The 21616-nt window shown below is 38.5% G+C and overlaps 1 pseudogene across 1 annotated transcript; it reads right to left on the bottom strand.

Moving 5' to 3' along the window:
* Positions 1-216: 216 nt before the first annotated feature.
* Positions 217-20769, bottom strand: LOC306641958 (transport and Golgi organization protein 1 homolog; annotated as a pseudogene). The gene is made up of 10 exons: positions 20648-20769; positions 20377-20454; positions 20177-20287; positions 18050-18173; positions 17829-17949; positions 16895-16941; positions 16718-16809; positions 16408-16564; positions 15153-15259; positions 217-521 (listed from the first exon to the last, which is right to left on the bottom strand). The product of its transcript is annotated as a transport and Golgi organization protein 1 homolog (transcript).
* Positions 20770-21616: the final 847 nt, after the last annotated feature.

Genomic DNA, 21616 nt, shown 5'->3' with positions numbered 1-21616 from the left:
CTCTCATTCCGGCCCCACCTCCCAAACAGTCCTCCAGACGGACAAGACCCACTGTGACGTCAGCTGCATTTGGGAACCTAGCGAGGGGCTTGCCACCTCTCAGTATTGCGTTACAAAGTGCAATGAGGAAAGCGTCCCAGTGCACTCACCGGCTCGCTCAGCAATACAGCTCGGTGCTGCCTGCCCGGGCCTGACACCTCCATTTCCCCGTCGCCCTCAGTCAGTGCAGCCACTCCGCTCACCACTCAGCCACCCGCCGGCCACAGCGGGGTCCCTCCTACGACTGCTGCGTAGAAGCCCCGTCAGGGGTCCCAGAAGCTCGGGTCCCCGGGAGAAGCGGCACAGAAGGCAGGGCGGCAGGTACTGAGTCCATTGTGCACGACAGCTGGAGCGTGACATGCTTCCCTGCTGAACGGCACAGGACTCAGACCTCTTCCGCCGTTTCCTACTTGTGAAGGGATGCAGCCCGGGGCGGTACCGGGGAATGACCCTCGCCTTCCCCGCCGCTGGCGCTTCCCGCCCTACGCTGCAAAACACATCATCAGCCGGTGCGGCGGGGCGACAGCAGTGCGTGGAGCTTGTGGCGGGGCGGGAGGGGAGGGGAGGGGATGATAGGGAGGGGAGGGAGGGGGGGAGAGGGAGGGGAGGGGGCGGGAAGAACCCACTGCGGTTTCGGGGGGGGGGGGGAGAGCGCGAGCAGAGCCCAACGTGAAGAATCCAAGTCAAGGGACAAGGGAGGAAAGAGGCTCATCTGGTCCCGGATCTGGGAGTGGACACGCGTTTATAGCGTCCCCCAAACAGCTTGACATCAACAGAAGGGGAAAAAGTAGAGAGTGAGGCCTCCCGGGCCCTCCCAGGCAGAAACTCTCTGTCCACGACGTGCTGAGACACCAGGTACCTGCCCCAAAGGTCCAGACAGTGGAGGAGACGCCTCTCCTGCTCCCTTGGGAAGGACCGCTGCTCCCAGTGGCGTTCCTTCCCTGCTCACTCCATTCCTGTGCTGATTCTCCCCTAACCGACCTCTACTTCTGAATGACACTACTTTTTAAAGTTTCACCCTATCGTGTCATTATCACCCCTACACCAACGGCTTCATTCTGGATGCCACATTTTAAGGTTGAATGACTGTGTGGAAAAGATTTAGGATCATGAATAGCCTTGGAAAGCACGTGCTAAAAGTTTAGGAACACTGGGACATTTAACTTGGCGAGGGAATGAATATATGTGGATCTTTAAAGCATGTCAAGTTGAATACAGTCGTCTCAAAAGAACAGTCAAGAACAGGCACGAAGCAAGAAAAATAAGAGCAAGAAGTCGGAAGGAGGAGGGGAAGGCAAACATAATGAAAACATGCACCATCATCGAAGCCCGAGATACATAAAGATCGTGGGACGGAATAGACCATCCAGGAACAGAACCAACTGCATTGGACATTTGGGATACAATAAAATTCACTTGGGGGAAAACAGACCTTTTAATAAGTAGTATTTGCATATAATCACATGGAAATGATAAATTGTTTTTCTCTAATTATTCACAAGGATAAACTACAATGGATAAGAAACCTGAATATAAAAATAGAAAATAAGCAAGTACTAGAAAACATTGGTTCAATTTCTATGCATTTGAGTGGCCAAACCTTCCTGATTATGTCTTAAAATCCACAAGCAAGGTGTAAAGATGATTACTTAAAAACATACAAAAAAAAACCCTTGCCTGCCGGTGCTTAATCTCCCACTCCCCCCATGTACTTGACAATGACAATCTGAAAAAAATATCTACAACATATTCCTCCTCAAAGAATCATGTTCCTGAAATATAAAGAGCATATAAATAAAATAGGCAGCACAATCTATACGAATGGGCTGAGGAAATAAACAGAGCTCAGGAAAAGAGATGCAAATATAGCTATAAATATGAAACATGCTCTGCTTAGTTCCTAATGAACACAAGACAAATTAAACCACACTAAGATACCATTTCTCACTTGTGTTGGCAAGATCCAAACATTGACAACATACTCAGTTAGGTGAAGAATGTGGAGGAATACTGCACCCTCAACACTGCTGATAAGTGTACAGAATGAACAACCTCCCTAGGAATGAAGTTGGGCGACATCTTCCCAAACTGCTTATGTATTTACCTAATGACTCAACAATCGCACTTCTTGTCTTTTTTTCAGTGCTCCAGAGGGAACTCAGGGCTTCACGCACCATAGGCAAGTGCTCTACCTTGAGCTATATCATCCCAGTCCTTCTAAAGATACTGGGAATTCAACAAATGTTTAAAATTAGTATCTACAAAATTATGTCATTCAGGCATGAATTATAATAACAAAAGACGGTGACAAATGACTGAAACAACCACCTGTTCATTAATAACAGTTGTTGAATAAACCAAATAATAGTATGAAGACGAAAGAAAATAATTTTAAATACTGCTAAGATATGGTTTCCAGAATACATTTAAGAAAGAAAAAAAAAAAGAAGTGCAGAAAAATATACCATACTATTTTTATCGTAGGAAGTGAGAAAAGTGAATGTATTTCTTAAATTTGAGGTAAAATTGACATGCAATAAATTATGGGTATTTAAAGTGTGCACTTTGAAAAATTTTTACATGAAATTGTGAAACCATCATGATAACCAAGATAATAAATCAATCCCTTCCCTCCAAAAGTCTTCTCTCATTCTCTAGGTAATTCCAACGTCTACTTGGTCACCCTACCTTCTTGCCCCCCACGTTCCCACACTGCCCACAAAAAAATGTCTATCTTAATAAACTCCTTTGTATTCCTAAAGTTTTCTGTGCATGGAATAATATATTCTGTGTTCTCTGGCTTCTCTTATTCAACATAATTTAAAATTCATCTATGTCACTTTATCAATAATGGTTCATCTCTTTTTATTACTGAATAGCATTTCATTATGTGTATATACCACAATTTGTCTATCACCTATTGATGGACATTTGGATTTTTTCCAGTTTTGGTCTTTTATCAATAAAATGGTCAAAAACATTGATAGACAATTTCTTCTAGTGCTATGTAACACCTCCTCTTTGGAGAAGAATGGCTGGAAGTCACTGGTTTCTTAAGGACATGGTCTTCATCTGGGTTTGTGTACATAGTGTACTTAATACAAGATCATACAGAAGTAGGTCACATGATTATGTATATTGACTTGAAGAAAGTCAAATCAATGATTTCTTAAACCATGGAATTAGCAATTATATTATCTAATGACCTGTTTCAATATTATTTGATAGTAAAATTTCATTGTCTTTTATGACAAAATGGGAACATTCTTTCATACTACAGAGTTAAGGGAAGCAAGTTCCTTAATAATTACCCCAGGTGCCCTTAAAAACATAATAATTACATTCAGTTACAGAATCATTTTTTTCTTTCATTAAGATGCTTTGGGTTGAAAGGTAGTATAAGTGGCTGTTAGTTTGTAAGAATATGGGAAAGGACAAGCTGGGTATGGTGGCACATTTCTATAATCTCAGCAACACTGAAGACTGAGATAAAAGGATCCCGAGTTTGAGGACAGCTTCAGCAAATTAGCAAGCTGTGCCTCAAAGTAGAAAATAAGAAGGGCTGATGATGTGGCTCAATGGTAAAGTGCTCCTGAGTTCAATCACCATTACCAGAAACAAAAGAAAAAGAGTATGGGAAAGGACAAAAGCAAATTTTTAAAGCAGGTTACACTTCCAAATTGCACAGTTCTTAGGATTAAATGCTTCCGGTTGCCTTTTGCCAAATGGAATACCTTGTTTTTCAAATAGACTTTAGAATCCTTTTATCACCTGAGTTTATTTCTGAAGATTCCTTTCTCTGCAGGAAACTTCTCTGCATCTTCAGCTTCTAATGACATTTGATATTTTACTTCTCAGATCTGCTGCTGTGGCCTCCTTTGTTCCTCCATTTGAAGACCTACCTTTCACGGTTTCCTTCAGGACAGTGGGTCTCAGGTGGCACCCAGGGCAGCAGTGCAAAATCCACCCCCGCAGGGTGGACAGTTTATCTGTTGGGTTTTGGGGACAGAACTGTGTAAATTTCTCAGTATCACTTGATTATCGAGGAGGGGTGGAACCGGCTTGCCGTTAGACCTTTCCTTCCAAAGCACCATCTTGATATAGAATTATGCAATTGTAGGATAAAATGGAAAGAGTGATTTGAGCTCTGAAGGGGGTGTTAGGACACAGGTATCATTTTACACTTGAACCAGCATGGGATTAGTATTTTAATTCTAAAACACCCCCCAAATTTGTCTTTTGTATTTTTGTTTCAGGAAGAAAAGAATGACACAAGCTACAATTTTTTTTTTTAATTTTTTAGGAATACTTTTAAATTTCTAGTCTAATCCAGGTGCTTGTTGAAACTATTTCTATAGGTATTGCTAATGCTTCAGTATCTTGTATTTCTCTTGTGGTGCTAAATATTTTATATTCTTCAGTCATGTAAGATTCCACCTGTGTACCTAACTTACGTTCTTGAGTCAGTTGAGCTCAGGAAGTTTTGCAATACATTGTAGGTATAGATGATATAGGGAAATGTCACTCAGACACAGTAGAAGAGTTGGGGTGATAGCCACAATAAGTTATCAACAATCATGTCATCAGACTGTGTTTGGCACAGGTTACTTTGTGACATTATGCAAACCTTTGCTTGTTCGTATGCTTGTGATGATCAGAGAAAAGTGACACATAAAAAATGTATGATCTCTGGCTTATATAGTTTGTTTTAATTCCTTAGGTGCAGCTATCTTCTTGGAATTCAAACACTACAAGCCTAAAAAAAGGTTTACCAGCTCCTTGTGTTTTTCTTTCATGGAGGTGGATGAGATTCAACCTGGGCCAATTGTAATAGAAGTGTAAGTGATACACATATAGGATTCATACTGTGTTAATGGTTACTAGTGCATGTTACTCCTTAGTCCCTCTTATCCAGAATGTGACATTGGAATAGATCAATCATCAAAGTACTTTAAACAATAGTCTTTCTGTTGTGTTTACGGATACAAGAAATCCACTGAGTTTAAAAGAAAAATTACAGTTTACTGATCAAGAAACCACTTTATCTTGATCGACATGAAACTTTGCACGAGGAATGATTCTGACATGAATAACCTGAAAGTAGTGTAAATTTTACCACTCAGTACAAACATCATAGCTCTGTGTAGCATATTGACCCTTCAGGAGGCAGAAAGTGAGTCATATCATAGGCCAGTGAGTCCATTGCAAAGCAGTACCACAGAACTAAAGTCCAACTGTCGTATAAGACTCCTTTGGATACAGGTTTCTTGTACATTTTGAAATATGATTGTGCTTTTCTATAAGTTGTGCAATTAATAGTGTTTTCCAATTTACCACTGTTCCTACCCTGCTTCCTGGAACAGTACTGCTGTGGTAGGTATGCTCATCTTCCAACTTAATACAGCAATACGAATGCACTAGAGTTTACACATTTGTTCACTTTTGCTCCAATATGCTCTTTCATTTGAATTAACTTCAAACTTTGAATTGGGTAGCATAGTACCAGATAATGCTTTGAAGGGAATTGGACCAGTTATGGTCTGTCTTATAGGCTGTTCCCTAGAGGTGACCTAAATTCACCCTGATCTGATAGTTCTGCTTAGAAATAGTATGCCTTGGCCAGATCAGTATCCCAAACGGGAGTGTTCCCCAGTTTGTAGCTGTGATGTTTTCCAGATAACCATATTGTTCTCCTGAAATTGACCACAATTTTAGTCATGTTGATTAGTTGTTCTTCTATGTCACATTGCTATTCTTTTCAATAATGATTTTTGGGTTAACATTGAAACCATGTCAGAATCATTGCAAATTTTTTCATGGTTTATGTCTTCTAAATCATGTCATCTAAAAATAAGTGGGTCAGATGCTAATGAGACACTGCAGGAATGACTGCTGATTTTCTGACAGATTGTGAAACCTTAAAACCTGCATACCTCATTTTTAAAGTGATGAGTATGCAAAATCTGGAAAGATATTCTATTTTTCTTAACATAGGTTGATAGGATTCCATTTACTTCCTATTTAGATCTATTGACATTCATCCCTATGAAATTATGCAGGTCATTAGCCTATTCTAATTAGATTGTTTGCAGTACTGTTGACTTCCTGATGAGACATAAATAAAACTTTCATAGTATAGGAGGTGGATATTTGATACTCAGTACATTAAGATTTGTGAGGGGCTTTTGTGGGTTAGATGTGGCACCCACACACTTTAACATTCACTCTTTTACATGAACAATGCACGAGAATGCAGTGTCAATACTTGGCCTATTTTTCAACTAGTGTAAACCCTAGTCATACCAGCCAATGTTTGCTTTTTAAAACAGTAACAGTTGTTTTAGCCCATGCACTTCAAGAGATCTAGTCTTTATTTCAGTTGTCTACTAGGTCCATTCTGTTTACTAAGTGAATGTTCATAAAAACTCTAGGAGCCTGAAGAATTCTCAACCAAATTTAGTCTTGGCCTCTCATCTTGTTGGGTTAATTCAAATGCTAAAATAATTCCATCTACATACTTCTAGAAATGAAGAGTTGTCTTAATAAAATGTTCATTCAACTAAAACTCTGGAGGTGTCAAATCTCCAGACTGTAAACTTCTCAAGGGACAAGAACACCATCTTCTCCATGTCATCTAGACTTCCAAGGGCTTGGCAGCACTCTGTACCCTGTGGAGTACTCAGTACCTTTTTGTTTGATGTTGCTGAGGAGATCTACAAATACTCCCTTCAAACCTACTATTAAAATGTAGCAAAACTGAAAATTGTTCTTTCTCTTTTCTCTTTGACAATAACGTATGTATATGAGAGTAAATAAATTTATATGAAGCAAGCATCTAGCATCCTTCTAGCATAAGCATGGAGTAAGGAAGCAAATGTATTCTTCAGAATTAAAGAAGTTTAAAATTGAACACGATGAATAGCTTAGTTTTAATTCAGGCCTGCATGAAATGACAAAACAAACAAAAAAAAGTGATTGTCTTGGAAGCAGTTCACACAAAACACTCCTACTCCCAAGTTATTTAAAGTTCACTTCCATTGGGGGGGGGGGGGGGCTAAAATGAGCTGCTGAATAATAACTAGAACTGTAGTCATAATACGTTTCAGGCTAAAACACTACTGCTTCACCAATGAAATAATTGGGTAGCAACTACACCCAGAAACAATGAGCAGAAGAGGAGTTCTGAAACTCATCACTTTTGAGACAGAAAAGTTTGATTGAATCAAGGGACAGTATTCTCTACACCATCTGTATATGGGCAGCTAGCTTGGGCTTTGCTACAGAAGCGCTACACTCAGATGGATGTAAGGGAAGGCACTATGGGTGGGTTCAGAACTACTCACATAAACGACATACAATGCTTTCCATCTTACTAACTGAATTATACAAAAAAAAAAGGCTTTAAGGGAAAAATACTATTGTTTTGAATAAAAAAATAAATTTACCTTTCCTGTTGATTATCTTCATACCTGGTTTCACTTTTATTTAAATCTGATTTTTAAATTAGAAGTTACATTAGCCAGTACGTGGCACACACTTGTAATCCCAGGGCTCCGGAGGTTCAGACAAGAAGATCATGAGTTCAAAGCCAGCCTGAGCAAAAGCAAGGCCCTAAGCAACTCAGTGAGACCCTGTTCAAATAAAATACAAAATAGGGCTGGGTATGTGCCTCTGGTTGAAAAACTGGATTTCAATCCCCAGTACAAAAAATAAATTAGAAATTATATTAACTGCAGCATTGCCTTATGTCCTTAGGAGATTAAGAGATATGCTCAAAATTGGTGTTTGACTTAAATTTTATTTTTACATGGTTAAAACGCATAAGATATTACATGAAGTTTCCTCTTATATACAGCTGCTTCTGTTCTTGTTATTAAATGGAAGTCATGTAGACTGAATTCCTCCTGGAGGACTCATGAATTCCTTTTGAATTCTGAGTTGTCTTCTTTCAGAGATTCTGTCTTTCTAAACTACTGTCTTCACTAGTTTTAGGATAAAGAGATTTTGTTTCACACTGAAGTTTCTGCTCCCTTTTCAGAATACTCTTAGTGAATTCAACAGAACAATGACATGTCATGCTCTAGGTTTCATAATCCTATTACTTCCTAGGACTTAAAAGAATGGAAGAATGTAGCCTGGCAGTAAACAAAAGTACCAGCCTTTTACAATGTTAATTTCATCTAAATCTTTAAATTGCTGTAAAGTGACCATAATTGATAGTACAGCTCTGGAGAACTAGTTCTTAGAAGCATCATTTTAAAGACAGTAGTTACAGTTTCAGGACTTTAAATACGATACAATTCCAGATTCTGAGCCTTAATTGAGTTTTCAGTAAAAGTAGCAGTGTTCAAATATTCATTGTAAAATAGTATCTATCAAAAAAAGGATTTAATTTTAGCCCATAAATGCTGATTGAAGAACTCAGAAGCCTAAGAGTTTCAATCATTCTTTCTCATAGGATTATACTATTGTACTTTTTGGCCATATTCTTGAAAATCAGTGGCAAGTATGGGAAGGAGAAAGAGACTGTACATTTTAAAAAAGAAATGCCCTTATTTTTTATACACATGACGTATCACTTTGATTTGCTGTTATACACCCTTAAAGCAATAATAGCAAATGCAGTAGAACTTCAGGTAGAACAATCCTTGCTGCTAATGTAAACTCATTCTCAGAGAGCCAGTGAAGGTTGGAAAAAAGCCATGAATGTGCTATAAGTAGAAACCACAAGACTTCTCAGGAGTAAAAGAAATCCCTTGTAGAGTCCACAGGTGAACAAGGGCCAGCTTCCTCAACAGTGAGCAACAGGGAGTGTGCTGCCAGTCACTGTCTTCACTTCTGACTCTGAGTTTACATGCTTCCAAATGGCACAAGTCTCATGACAATCCAGTGATCAACAGACACTTGAGGAATATTAATAAACAATTTTTTATTTACTATCACTACAAAGGACTTCAGCAAGAAGGAAATAAGTTAGGAAATAAGTTGAGTGAACATTTGTAGCGTAACAATCTGTGACCAGACATTAAGACAGAAACATCAAGCTTATGAACACCATTGTTCTCTATCAACTGGACTGCACTCAAAATAGAATAATTGAAATACATGTTCTTAAAGCATTTCCACAGGAAATGTTCATATTTTATGACTTTCTAAATCATTTACCAATTATATGCTACATTAACTAAAACTCAGGTATTCCTTATTGCACACTTCAAAGTTGGAAGGCTATCATTAGCTTAAGTGTGATCATTATTTAAAGGGGGAATGATAGTTTGAACTTTTGGCTCAAAAACCCCGACTGCAGAGGCAGCTTACTTCTAAAAATAAACCCTTAGACTTTTGGATTTCAAAGCCAATAATCCCTTTACACAATGAAGAGGTGCACAGTCCACATTCTGACTAAGTGTCAGAGTCATGGTTACAGGCTGTTTTAAAGCCTGTGAACAGTCCTGGCTACGCTCTGAGGGCAGATGAAGGCTCATCTCTAGAGCCTGAAGTGTCAAGTCTCTTGCAGCAGGTGATGGTGAGTAGTCTTGGGGACCATGGGTTGGGGGTGGTAATCGGGTACCAGGAATGAGTAACTCCTCTTGGACCAAAAGAAGCCTAACGGTCTAAGTGGTGTGGGTCCTGGTAAAATTCCCAAGGGTCAAGAGGCAGATCCCGTTTTCCAGGTGGACACCTGGTGCATATTCTCTTAAGCATAGTGGTGGATGCACACCAGGACTGGAAATAAAACGGAAGTTATGTAAATAACCCACAAATGTATAAAGGAGGAGATTTCAAGTATGTTAATATAGTTTTTCATCATTTCTCCCAAGCCTAGAAAATCAAGTGGTGACATCCTGCCTTGACAGGAGAGGCAAACTGAGCTTGAACAACTTTACCTTACAGCCTATGGCCAACCAGCCATGAAGCAACATATGAAGGATTTTAAGCATGGCTCTACTTAGCTCCAGGCTTGTCACTTTTGTATCCCCACCATATAATGGCAGAATTATTTCTACCTACAAAAGATCTCCATTTTTATTTGGAAGTACTATATACATGACAAGAGGATAGATATGAAATAAGAACTTCATTGAATCAAAGAAATTTTGATAAAAGGAAATGCCATTGTCTACTACTGTATCAATTAAAATTCATGCAGTATTTCAGCATGGACCTTATACATGCCATCAGAATCAAGGTGCATGCCCTCCTGGAAAAGGCCTTCCACATCCACCTAATTCAACTCAGCACATTTTTTAGGTCAGTGTTAAATCCTTCTTAACACTTCTCTCTGAATTTTCTCAAGGTGAGGAGGGTTTGACTTTTCCTTTGCTATATTCTGTAACCTATTGCTTTATGCTTCTATCATGGGTGGTTACAACTTTATCTTGTAGTCTGTACATATCTGTGACATTGTCCATCTCATCCACCTTTTCATCCATTGCAGTACATACCAACTGATTTCCAACAAACATCTGCACAAGTATTTTCTGGTTTTCCTGTACATAGCCGCTTTCCTTCTCTATGAGAGAGAGCTACTGCCTATCTCGGTATAATATTGTAGTGCCCTGCCCTATGTGCCCCAAGAAACTGGAGGGAAAAGCTAAATGTACTAAGTCACCTTTGTCCCTGCACTGTAAAGCCCAGAGATAGCAACTGGTTTAGCAGGAATAAAAGAAAAGATGAAAATGATTACAGGTCAATCAGTAGTGTTCAGATCATCATACAAATGGTGGAGGTCCAAAAGGCCCACCGAGCTGAAGTGCCAAGGAAGTGGCCGAGGAGGTGGTCCATATCGAATAGGTGGTGGTAGGGGCCCTCCCACAGGGGAGCCCATGAGAGATACCCCTGGGAAACGAGGGGGCCCTTGGTAGCCATATTAACCTGTGATTTAAGATTGAGAGCAGTTAGTTTTTAAAATTCCTGTATATTAAGACAAAGTACAAACCAGGTGAACGCCAAACCCAGACAGGCACCTGTCCAGAGAGCACCATCAGTGGCAACAAACTCTACCACTCCCACAGGTTCCCATTGACAGCTGACAGAGTTAGAAGGATGCTGCAAGAGCGAGCAGTGTGTGTTACCGATTATATCTGCAAGGGAAAGGGAAAGGCAGGGAAAGTACTGGCCAGAAGGTATTGACAGGTGATTTCTGACCAGTACGCCATGCTCTATACACTACAGCCGATTTCAAAGGGAGCCCCTCCCCCACCACACCTCTTTCATCACAATAGCTCAAGACTTGCATATTAAGAAGGTACAGAACATAATGGAAACTCCATTCTCTATGCATCCAAATAACACTATTATTCAGAGCCTCTTCGCAAGCCTTTCAATATATCATTCAATACCCAGAAACTTTTAGTGTCTTATTTTAACCAGTGGGAACTAAGGCAAATTTGCTGAAGGTCTCAGTGCACGGAAAAGGCCTGGCTTAAACTCAATGCCAGGTTTTGCCTCTAAGCTATGCTCTTCCCACCTCTACTCCTCTCTATCAAAGGGTCCTCTACTCTCTTTAAAGTCTACAACTGAGAAGGGGTTTGGAGTCTTATCTAAGGTGCCCTTAGATAAAAAGATTTCTCAAAAAATGTATAGTTCCCGGTAGAGACATACAAGAACTCGCAAAGTGTTTCGAACACGATACTAGATACACAAATTAGAAAGACAATGCTTTTCGTATTTACTTTCATTTACAGTACACCATAGGAGATAATGAGTATTTCCTAGGAGAAGTGGGTTGGAAACTCAGCAATTAAATTTTATTTTAATACAGAGCAGCAGAAGACCTACCAGATATCACAGCTACACAGTTACTAAAGAATGCACTCATGTGAACAATGAGTCTATTGCTTGGACTGGCTCAACAGGTCATTTCACATTATCATTATTCACTGAAACACTATTTCACTTCCAGAAAATCTGTTACCCCGTCTAATTTAAATCGCTCAAAATCAGGTTTGCCTCCTACTGTAACAAATGGAGGAACTCCTAAACACCATACTCCCAAGGATAATAATGATGAATTATGTAATGTATAATGAATTTACTTTGCCTTAGAACATTCAACACAAAATACAATGTGAAGTTGGAGTGATGACTTTTCACATTCTGAAGTTAATGATGGTTACACACACTTCAGCAACACTCCCAAGTTAAGGAGAAAAGTACATTCAGTACTGCATGCAGTTTAAGGGAAATAAGGTCAATGCCATGCTCCTCAAACCCTTCCCAGAAATACACAGAATGGAAGCCCTGTTCAGTCCTCAACCTCTATGTACTTACTGCTATTAGATGCTTAGCCAAAGAAGTACAGTGGGAACTGAGAGGGCCTCGGGTTCACGGGGAATGGTTTGCTTTTCAAAAAACAAATGTGGTAGCACAAATAGAACACAAATAGGGATGATGTAAAGAGCAAGTGCTGGTAGGAAGCTAATGTTCCTGCATGACCTCATGATTCACAATGCCTGCAGAATTTACCTTGCCCTCTTCCATCACCTTGGCTGGAGAAGAGCTCCTGGAGTTGCTGTTCACGGGAGCTGGACCACGTCCCGGGTCTGTTTGATGTCAGAGAATGAATTTAGAATCATTCCCAACACGAAAAGAATAAATATCCTGCATCCACAATCCTAGAGTCCTTGATATGACTTGGCCCTTACCAGAGGCAAAGCGTTTCCCAGATGCTTCAGAAGACCATCGAGGACAAGGAAAAGGTCCATCCATTGACTCTTGGGAAAGAAGAACAGAGCCCCTTGCATGTATTGTTGCAAAAGAAAGAAACCAATTGTGGCAGGTCAGGGTTCAACAATAACTAGAAAGCAACATTAAAGACTGGTTGCCCAATATATAGGTCACAATTATGCAGAGACTTAAGTAAAAAAAGAAATGCCTTGGATTAAAAGACCAGCAGGGCCCCGCATATTAAAAGTACTGGTCCTGAACTTCAAGCTATAGACTTGAAGTATGTAGGCTGGCTTTTCTTCAGTCTGTATAACCCGACTTCCAATCTTACCAATACTATAGACATATTTGAAATTGGAAATAAGACTCAGTATTTCACATTATTATAATGACAATGGAAATATAACGCTGCATAGAAATTTTAAGGCTACTTTTAGGATATTTGAAAAAGGAACCCAGAGAGATTATTTAAAGATAAAGCTTACCTTCACAGTGTAAAATTGTAAAGAAAAGAATAATAATACAGGGACCCCAGGAATCAAAAGTTGTCTATTCTACAGCAGATTTTACAGCACACCTATTATCCAAGAAGACCAATAGGAAATTTTCTCTATATATGTACGGCCCACATTCTATAATATTTTCAATACATACTCAAAACATGGGGGGGAACTCTTGAAACAGTTTATTGAAAGCAACATGTGAATGCTCACCAAATTCACCTTCTACCCATATCTCTTCCATTCAGAGTAGCAGAGACAGGTCTCTCAGCTGCTCTGCTGTCAATGAAGGGAACGTTCTCCAGCACTCACAGGGATGGCAAAACACCCATTCTGGCTCAGTGGACCTAAGGACCAATAATGCATTGTTCCCATTAAAAGCAGCCTTACACTGCCTGCCCTTTAGCAAGTCATTCAGATTATTTCATACCATTACACACAGAAATAAAAAGTAATTTACATACATTCTGCACCAGGAAATAGTCTACCTCCCCTTACAAGTGTCCCTACCTCTCCGGGGAGGGTGTTGGGTCCTTGCTCTTCCCGCCATTGGTTTTAGAATCACAGGTTCATCTTGCCGCACTGTCATGCTTTGGGTCATTTCCAATAATCTTGAATATTGAGAAAGAATGGACCTTAAATTGAAACAGTAATCTACTCCTTCTTAGATACCATTCAGCATAGGTCTTAAAACACTATAAAACATACAGGAAGGTATCAAAATCACATACTTGTGTCTCAAATTAGCAGCTTCCCTTCTCTCTTCAGCTATAGCTCTTTCTGCAGCACGAGCTTTGAGCTATCAGATAAAGAAATATTCAAATTCAGTTGTGTAGGCTATACACAAAATAAGAAAGGGGGGGAAAAGTCTGACCAGTTATCATGAGCTTTCTTCTCATGAGTGGCAATCTGAAAAAGACAACACATTAAAAAAAAAAATGTTAGGGACTCATTATACTAGCCTATAATGGTCTGTATTAGTTATCAAAAAATTCTGTAACTACACAACAGTATTAATCACTACCTGATCTTAAATGAGCGCTCTGCTTTCTGTAATTCCTTCCTCCATTCTTCAATTCTCCGCCTAAAAAATTATACTTGGTTTTATTAGTCAAAACAATTGAATAAAGTCTGAAACAATCTGACAATATTCCCTTTACTCTGTCAGCTACACTTGTAAAGACTTCATCATACATAAAAAACGGACTTTATCTAGTTATACCAATCATGTGATTTCAAACTTAACATTACACTCAGGTGCAATGGCACACACCTATAATCCCAGTGACTTGGGAGACTGAGGCAGGAGGAACACAAGTTTGAGACCAGCCTCAGCAATTTAGTGAGAATCTATGCAACTTAGACCCTGTCTCAAAGTAAAGAAAGGTCTGGGGATATAGCTCAGTGGTAAAGAGTCCCTGGGTCCAATCACCAGGATCGATCAATCAATCAATCAATCAATCAATAAAACCTAATACTATCTAATTGTTTTCTAACTTAACTGCAAGAGATTCTGAATTGATAAATTATAATTTCCTTAACTGTTCATCAATGTGCTCTCAAATAATTTTGCTGGGCATATCTTCTTCCTTAAAACTTTTTTTTCAATTATATCCATAGAAGATTTCACAGCTCTATCAAATGGCACATTAATGGTTTTAAAACATCGCATAGCAAACTGCTTTCTTAAAGAATTGCTCCACATACAAAACCCTAGGAACTGTTTGCATGAACCAAGTTCCCTCATGGTCTTGCCAGCATTTCGGTATAAGTCAATTTTGTTAACCTTTTTCATTTGTTCAATTGAAATTTATTTTTCTTCTGTGTAAACTGAATGTATTCATATCCTCTCATTACTTCTACTTCTGTGCTCTTTTCTTCTACATCATGTCAATCAATTCAAAAGAAAGCTAACACTAGAGTTCATGAGACATTGAAACTCACACTGTTTAAGTTTTAACTTCCTGTGCCGCCAAAAACTGGCCTTTTCCTGTTCGCGTGACAGCCGCTTTGCTCTTTCTTGTCTCTCATACTCTTCTCGACTCAGTTTCCTAAAAATAATACCAGTTTCAAGTCAAACTTTCTCTTTTCCCCTAGCAGTGTGCATGACTGCTCTATTCAATGTCAACTTCCCACCCTGCTCTAAAATGCTTAGGATTAAATAGGAAGGAATTCAAACCTGCAATTTAGGAAATCAAACTGGCAAATCACTTACATTTTCTAACTTCTGCTGGTCATTCAGATTACTAGTATGGACAGAGGAAAAAAGGTGTTTCTTTAAAAAAAAACCAGTGATGAAACAAGAAAAGTTTCTCTTCTCTGAAGCTGGCCAAACATTTAGAACAAAATTTTGAGATTCTAAACAGGTTGCTTGGAGAGAAAGAATTAAGAAAAGTTAAGGGTAAGGTTTCAATGTTTAATGGATTAGGCAGTAGAGTCAAAAACACCTACAAAAGAGGTAGCTCTGGTAAGGTCTGTCTTGCTTCACACAAGACAAAGACTGCTATATATATGACGAAGAATAAAATATAATAGCAAATACAAAATCTGACATCAGATAACCTATTATTAGAGAATTCAAATATTTTTGTGGATAAAAACTTCAAATGAACTGCCAATGATATCTTTCCAAAGAAAACCTAGCTCAGTGACATGTATATTTCAGAAGATTCAACATATAAATAAATACTAAAACGAGCACTTCTGTAATCAGAACTGCTAAGGTCCTGTCACAGTTCAATTGTTTAGTGTGAACAGCTGAGATATTCGAGTCCAAAACTTACTTCAATATACTTCAATAAGTAAACTGTATTCCTTTAGAAGTTTTTATTCTGAAAATGGCCATCCAAATCCACTCAGGATTTTAAAGGTCAATAGTTAAAGAATTAAGTTCAAAACATATTAGGAATCACATGACGATCACAAGGAAAGGAAACTGAATAATGGTGGGATGGGAGGAAGCATGTGGAGTCTTCAACAGACAGGTATTTCCACATCAGTAACTGTTAGTACCAGTAGCCACTCCCGCTTCATAGGAAGCTGACAATTGGTTAGATGGAAAGAAAATGCGAGTAATGGGACACAAACCACAAAGAAAAAAAACAAATCTCCATTAATTACAAACCGAGAGAAACTGTAAATATTCTTCCAAAAGATAAAATTATCTGTATGAGGTCACAGAGTGATAGCAATAACAAACCTGCGCAGAGCCATCTCATTCTGCTGGTACAGTTCATTTAAAATGTCCACTTTCTGACTCAGAGTTTTGCACTCATCTTGCAGCCCAGCTTTAGCGAATTGGAGTGAATTGCGGTCATCTTCTAATTTCTTATTTGGTCTGTTAAAAGATAAAACAACTGATCTCTATATGTGTACGAGGACTTGAGAACTTGTTTGAGGGGGCAGTGCTGAGAAAAATGAGACCATGAGAGCAAGAAGCATTCTTTATCTTTGCCACAAGAGTTTGAGACTTCCCAGCATATAGCAATTTCATCGCCAGAAGAACCCACCTTCTAGGTTACACTTTGCAGACATCGATGGCTCTGAGCTTCAGTTGTAAAGGCTTTAGATCCTCTTCAACTACTGATAGTGCAGCTTGTGTCTAAAATTACAGAAGAGACATACTCTTAAAAGTGAGCGCAGGAAGCATTCACAGGCACTGTGGGACTCTCACAAGGAACTGTAACCCGAGAGACGTCCATCAGCTGCTTCATTCCAGTTTTCACCTTGCACTCTGGTCACCTGAAAAACAAAAGATGTTAACTGCTTTTCATTCCTTGCTTTTTAACTCGATATTCTCCCAACATCCCAAACTAAACCATGACCATGTTCAAACACCGAAAGGAAAAAATCAATTGAACCATTGAATGACTGAGTCAACTGAGTAAATTCATTGACTCTTAAGAGAATTGCAAGCTTAGAGTTAAGAAAAAAATTGAATTCCTAGTTTGTGCAATAAAAATGTTATCTGTTCTACTCTTGTAGATAAAAGCCTTTCTTCTTGCACAGATCTATCTCCACCTGGACAAGTAAGTGTCTTATTTAGAAAGATTCAATCCTCTAGTTTATCCTTCAATCTACCAACAGGTGTGGTGTAAGCTATATCCAACTTGGGAGAGAACATCTGGAAATATTTTCCACATCAGTAAACACTGCTACCCCCTCCCTCTAGCTTCTTATAGCCTCTAGCCTCTGTTCTCACAGCCTTAGTTTAAGGCTTCAACCAGCAACCACCTCACTACTCTTCAAACTGACATGGGCCTTAAAACCACAGAGCCATAGAGATGATGAGTATCAAAATCAAATATCACCCCATAAGTTGAGAAACAAGTGTCTCTTACTGTACAATGTTCAATACTCAGAGGTTGAAAGACATGACTGTTGCTCTGCACTGTACTTACCTAGTCCTCAATGGGAACTTCACAGGCCTATTCTTCACATGCCTATTGCTACACTACACCCCAGCAACCCACCTCTGCCAATGCAACAGACTTTTCTACACATCCAGGGAGATGCACCTACAATTCTGCACAGAGCTTAAGAAGAAACTCAGTCAGCTGAGAAGTGGCATCTGTGTACTTAAAGACAGGAAGGCAAACAAGAATTCAAACTCCCTGAGACCAATCTTACCTCCTACTTCTCCATTGGCTAGTTCATCTGACTCACCTCCTCCTTCATTTTGACCCTCACATTCCGATTCAAGCTCTATCCGATTCAGCTGTGTAATATAATTAGTCAAAGCCTAGAAAAGAAGTAAAAGGTTGGAAGAGTCTCTCAATTTTAATTCACAAGCTTTCAGGAGAATTCCCGAGACCAAGCATGTATTTGGAGAATAAACTTACATTAATATTATCATCTTTGTGAGTAAGAGCTACTTCTATATCTCTCTGGGGACTTCTCAAATGATTTTATTTGCTCACTGAGCTCAGCATGTGATTTACTCCACTCTTGGATTTCCTGCTGCAACTGAAAAGTCAAAAAACATGAATTCCTATGGGTTAGGGTGGGGTGGTTTTGCCCTGGAGACATCAGGACCACAAGATTTAGACAGGGAAATAGAAAGCCATACCTCCTTGGTAGCCTGTCACTAAGGTTGAGACCTCAGTTAAGGAAGAGGAAGAGTGGCCCAACCCTCAGAGCTGCAGTAAGAACGTCAGAGCTGTCAAGGAAGTTGACCCTGTTTGATTGCATTCCCAGAAAATTGCTGCCAATTCAAATCACTTCCTTCCAGTAAGAATGGATGGGCATATGTGACTGGCTCCTGAATTCAGACGCCTTATCATATAACCTTCCTTGCTCCATGAAGAAGTAACTACTCAAAAAAGGGTTATAAAATACCTAATTTTCTGCGTGAAGAAGTTTCTTTGAGGCTATCAAGTGAATACTGATTGATGTTTGATAAGAAAAGACCAACACTCTAAGGACTGAAATAAGCTGTACAGAATAGAAAATTCCAAACACATGGAGAACACATGTATGCACTCAATTTGGGGAGAAAGGTTTAAATTTGCACATCTAAAGGAAAGGCCTTGCATGAATAATTCCTTACCTTAGAAACAAATCCAAGATACAAGGTAATAATATTCACTTCCCTAGCTTACATTATGTATGACATCAATTTTTCTTTACCTGCTCTTTCTTCTTCTTAAGCCTAGCATTTCTTCCTGAACCCGATGGCATTCACACTTCACCTTGTATTCACTAAGCTTAGCTTCATGAAGAGCAATTTGAACCTAATGCAAAAACACCACAGTTAGTGAATTGATTCCACAGAAAAAAACAAAGTTACACTTTCCCAAACCAGACATCATGTAGTTCTCATTTTTTGCACATTTTAGCACACCTTAAATTTTGGTCTTCCCCAAACTAATATGTTGTATTAATATCCTGTAGCAGGTGTTGGCAAGTTTACCTGTGAAAATTCTGAAACATTCATTGAAATAACAGCCTTAACTTCTCTACGAGTTCTTCTTTTCTATTATCTGCCAGGTGAAATAGAACACAAAATATGCATGAGGATTTCAGTAGAAATACTGACTACAAATATACATAGATGCTAAAAAGATAAACAAGACAAAATATATTTCAGCGCCACCCCCTTACATTTCAGGGAACCAGACTAAAAGGTCAAGTACAGAAAATGAAAATGAAATAAGGAAATAAAATTTTTAAACGTACACAAATTACTCTTTTAAGTACACCAGTTCAAATAGTAATTTTTTTCTACTGATGGAGAAAAAAAGATTTCCCAAGATCATGTTAAAGCTCTCTTGCCTAGAAGTAAAAATGATAGAATCTAAGGGAGAATAGACAAATCTCACATAGAGAAGAATTCCAAATAACTATAAAACATTTGCTCCTCAAGTAAGTGGAACAGAACTCTTCACTCTTTGCAGGTGCCTGGGATTGAATCCTGGGCCTTCTGCATGCTAGGCAAGTGTTCTACCATGAGCTGTATCCTTAGCCCTTAACTCTTCATACTTTCACTATGGACTGTACATAGTAACTTCCAAAGAACAGGCAAGGAATTGGAAGAATCCCAGTGGAGAAATCTGGTGAACACTACCTCAGCTAGGTGATCAAGCTTACCTGGGGGGTGGGATATTTCAGAACACTCTCGACTATCTTTGCATCTTTATGTAATTATAGAACTAGTCTAAAGTAAAAAGTTTTTAAAAATAGGATGCTGTAAAACAAAAACAATATGCAAACACTCTTCGATGGGGCAATAGTTCCTGCATGTTTCAGAGGGCAGAGCAAAGCAATATGAAAATTATCCAGGATTGAGGACACAAATATAAAAATAATTTGTTGGATCAGTACTGAAAAGTTCCACTAAATGGGCAGAAGCATCCCCTGACTTCTAGTCTGACTTTACTTAACACCACGGGGAAAGTCCAAACTTAACCCATTTTACAAAATACTTCAAAAGCCAAATCACACTAACACTTAGCCACCAAAACTCTTACCAAGTCCTCATTGTTGACATTCTGTTCTCTCTCAGATTCTAACACAACATGAAGACTTTTAGCTCTGTCCTCAAGGATCTCATTACTTTCTTCAAGTAGCTTGATTTTATCCTAGGAAAACAGATGTCAAGATTAATAGTTACTCATTACATTGACTTTTGAGTTTAGAATGTAACGCCCATAAAACAAGGGATTTGTACCTTATATTTCATTCCTGCGTCGGAGAGGACCATATTTGTTTTTTTGGTTTCTTGGACATGTTTCTTTGATTCCTTGATCTATGTAAAGTAAAGCATTCACAATTAAAAAGATACATGTTATAGTCTTACTAAAACTTACTTCCAGATAAGTGACCCCTTCCAGAATTATACAACACATTTAAAAATGATTTTAAAATATCTCACCTATAAAACAGGTAGAAATGATTCAAGCTGGAATCAAGGGGAAATAAACTAGAAAAAATAATTCTACCTTCTGTTCAAAAGTTGACACTTTTTGCTCTAGTTCTTCATTTTCTTTCTTCATAGTTCTTTAACTTTTCAGAAATTTGCTGTTCAGTAACTAAAAGGGGGGGGGAGTCCAGATTATTACAATCACTATATAAAATTCAATTAAATCAACCGAAAGCAAGACATGTTATCTGGCATTATGAGGAATACTTCTTTGCATAAATATTATGCCTTAAAAAGCAATCTACAGTTAACAGCAATAAGGGTGTGATACACTATTAAATTTTAAGAAAAATGTAAGAACGATGATATTTCAATTGAAGCTCATTTCAAAGATGGAAATACAGTATAAAATGTAGTTTGATATTCCTCACTTTCTTTTTTTTTGTCCCCTTCTTCTTCCCCTCACTTCTTAAACATTTTCTTTTCCCAGAAATGGAATCATTTCAAATTTATATAAATTTTTGGCAAAGAAAAACAAAATGAAAGCATACTGACTCACATTACCATTCTTTATCTACTCGAATCAATGATTGAATGTATGATTAAATCATTAGCTCAAAATACTGTTCAAATGTACAACATCTGCATTACATCAATATTCAAAGTGAATATGACCCAATTAAAACTAATCATCTTCTTCCCACTATTTGTTCTTCCTCATCTCCTATCTCAGTTGGTACCACCAACATCTGCTCTATTATCCAAGTTAGCACCTAGGAGTAGTAAAATTTTTAAGAGTTAAAAAAATTAGGAACATCAGCAATCACTATCGACTTCTAACATATATAAAACACACATCAAACACAAATAGAAAGGGTTACTAAAAGTTACAGAAGAAGGCTAAAAATTTACCTTGATATATTGTTTCTTTGACCTAAAAGAGAGAGATAATAAAGATTAAATTTGATGTCATGCATCTGCTTAAAAGAAACAGAATCAAAACCAAATGAGAATATAATAACTGTCTGGTTCTGGATTAAAAAGTAAG

The sequence above is a fragment of the Sciurus vulgaris genome, assembly GCF_902686455.1.
Source record: "Sciurus vulgaris genome assembly, chromosome: 12".
Lineage (NCBI taxonomy): Eukaryota > Metazoa > Chordata > Mammalia > Rodentia > Sciuridae > Sciurus > Sciurus vulgaris.
The sequence above is the reverse complement of the archived record's forward strand: the minus strand, read 5'-3'. Positions and strand labels throughout refer to the sequence as shown.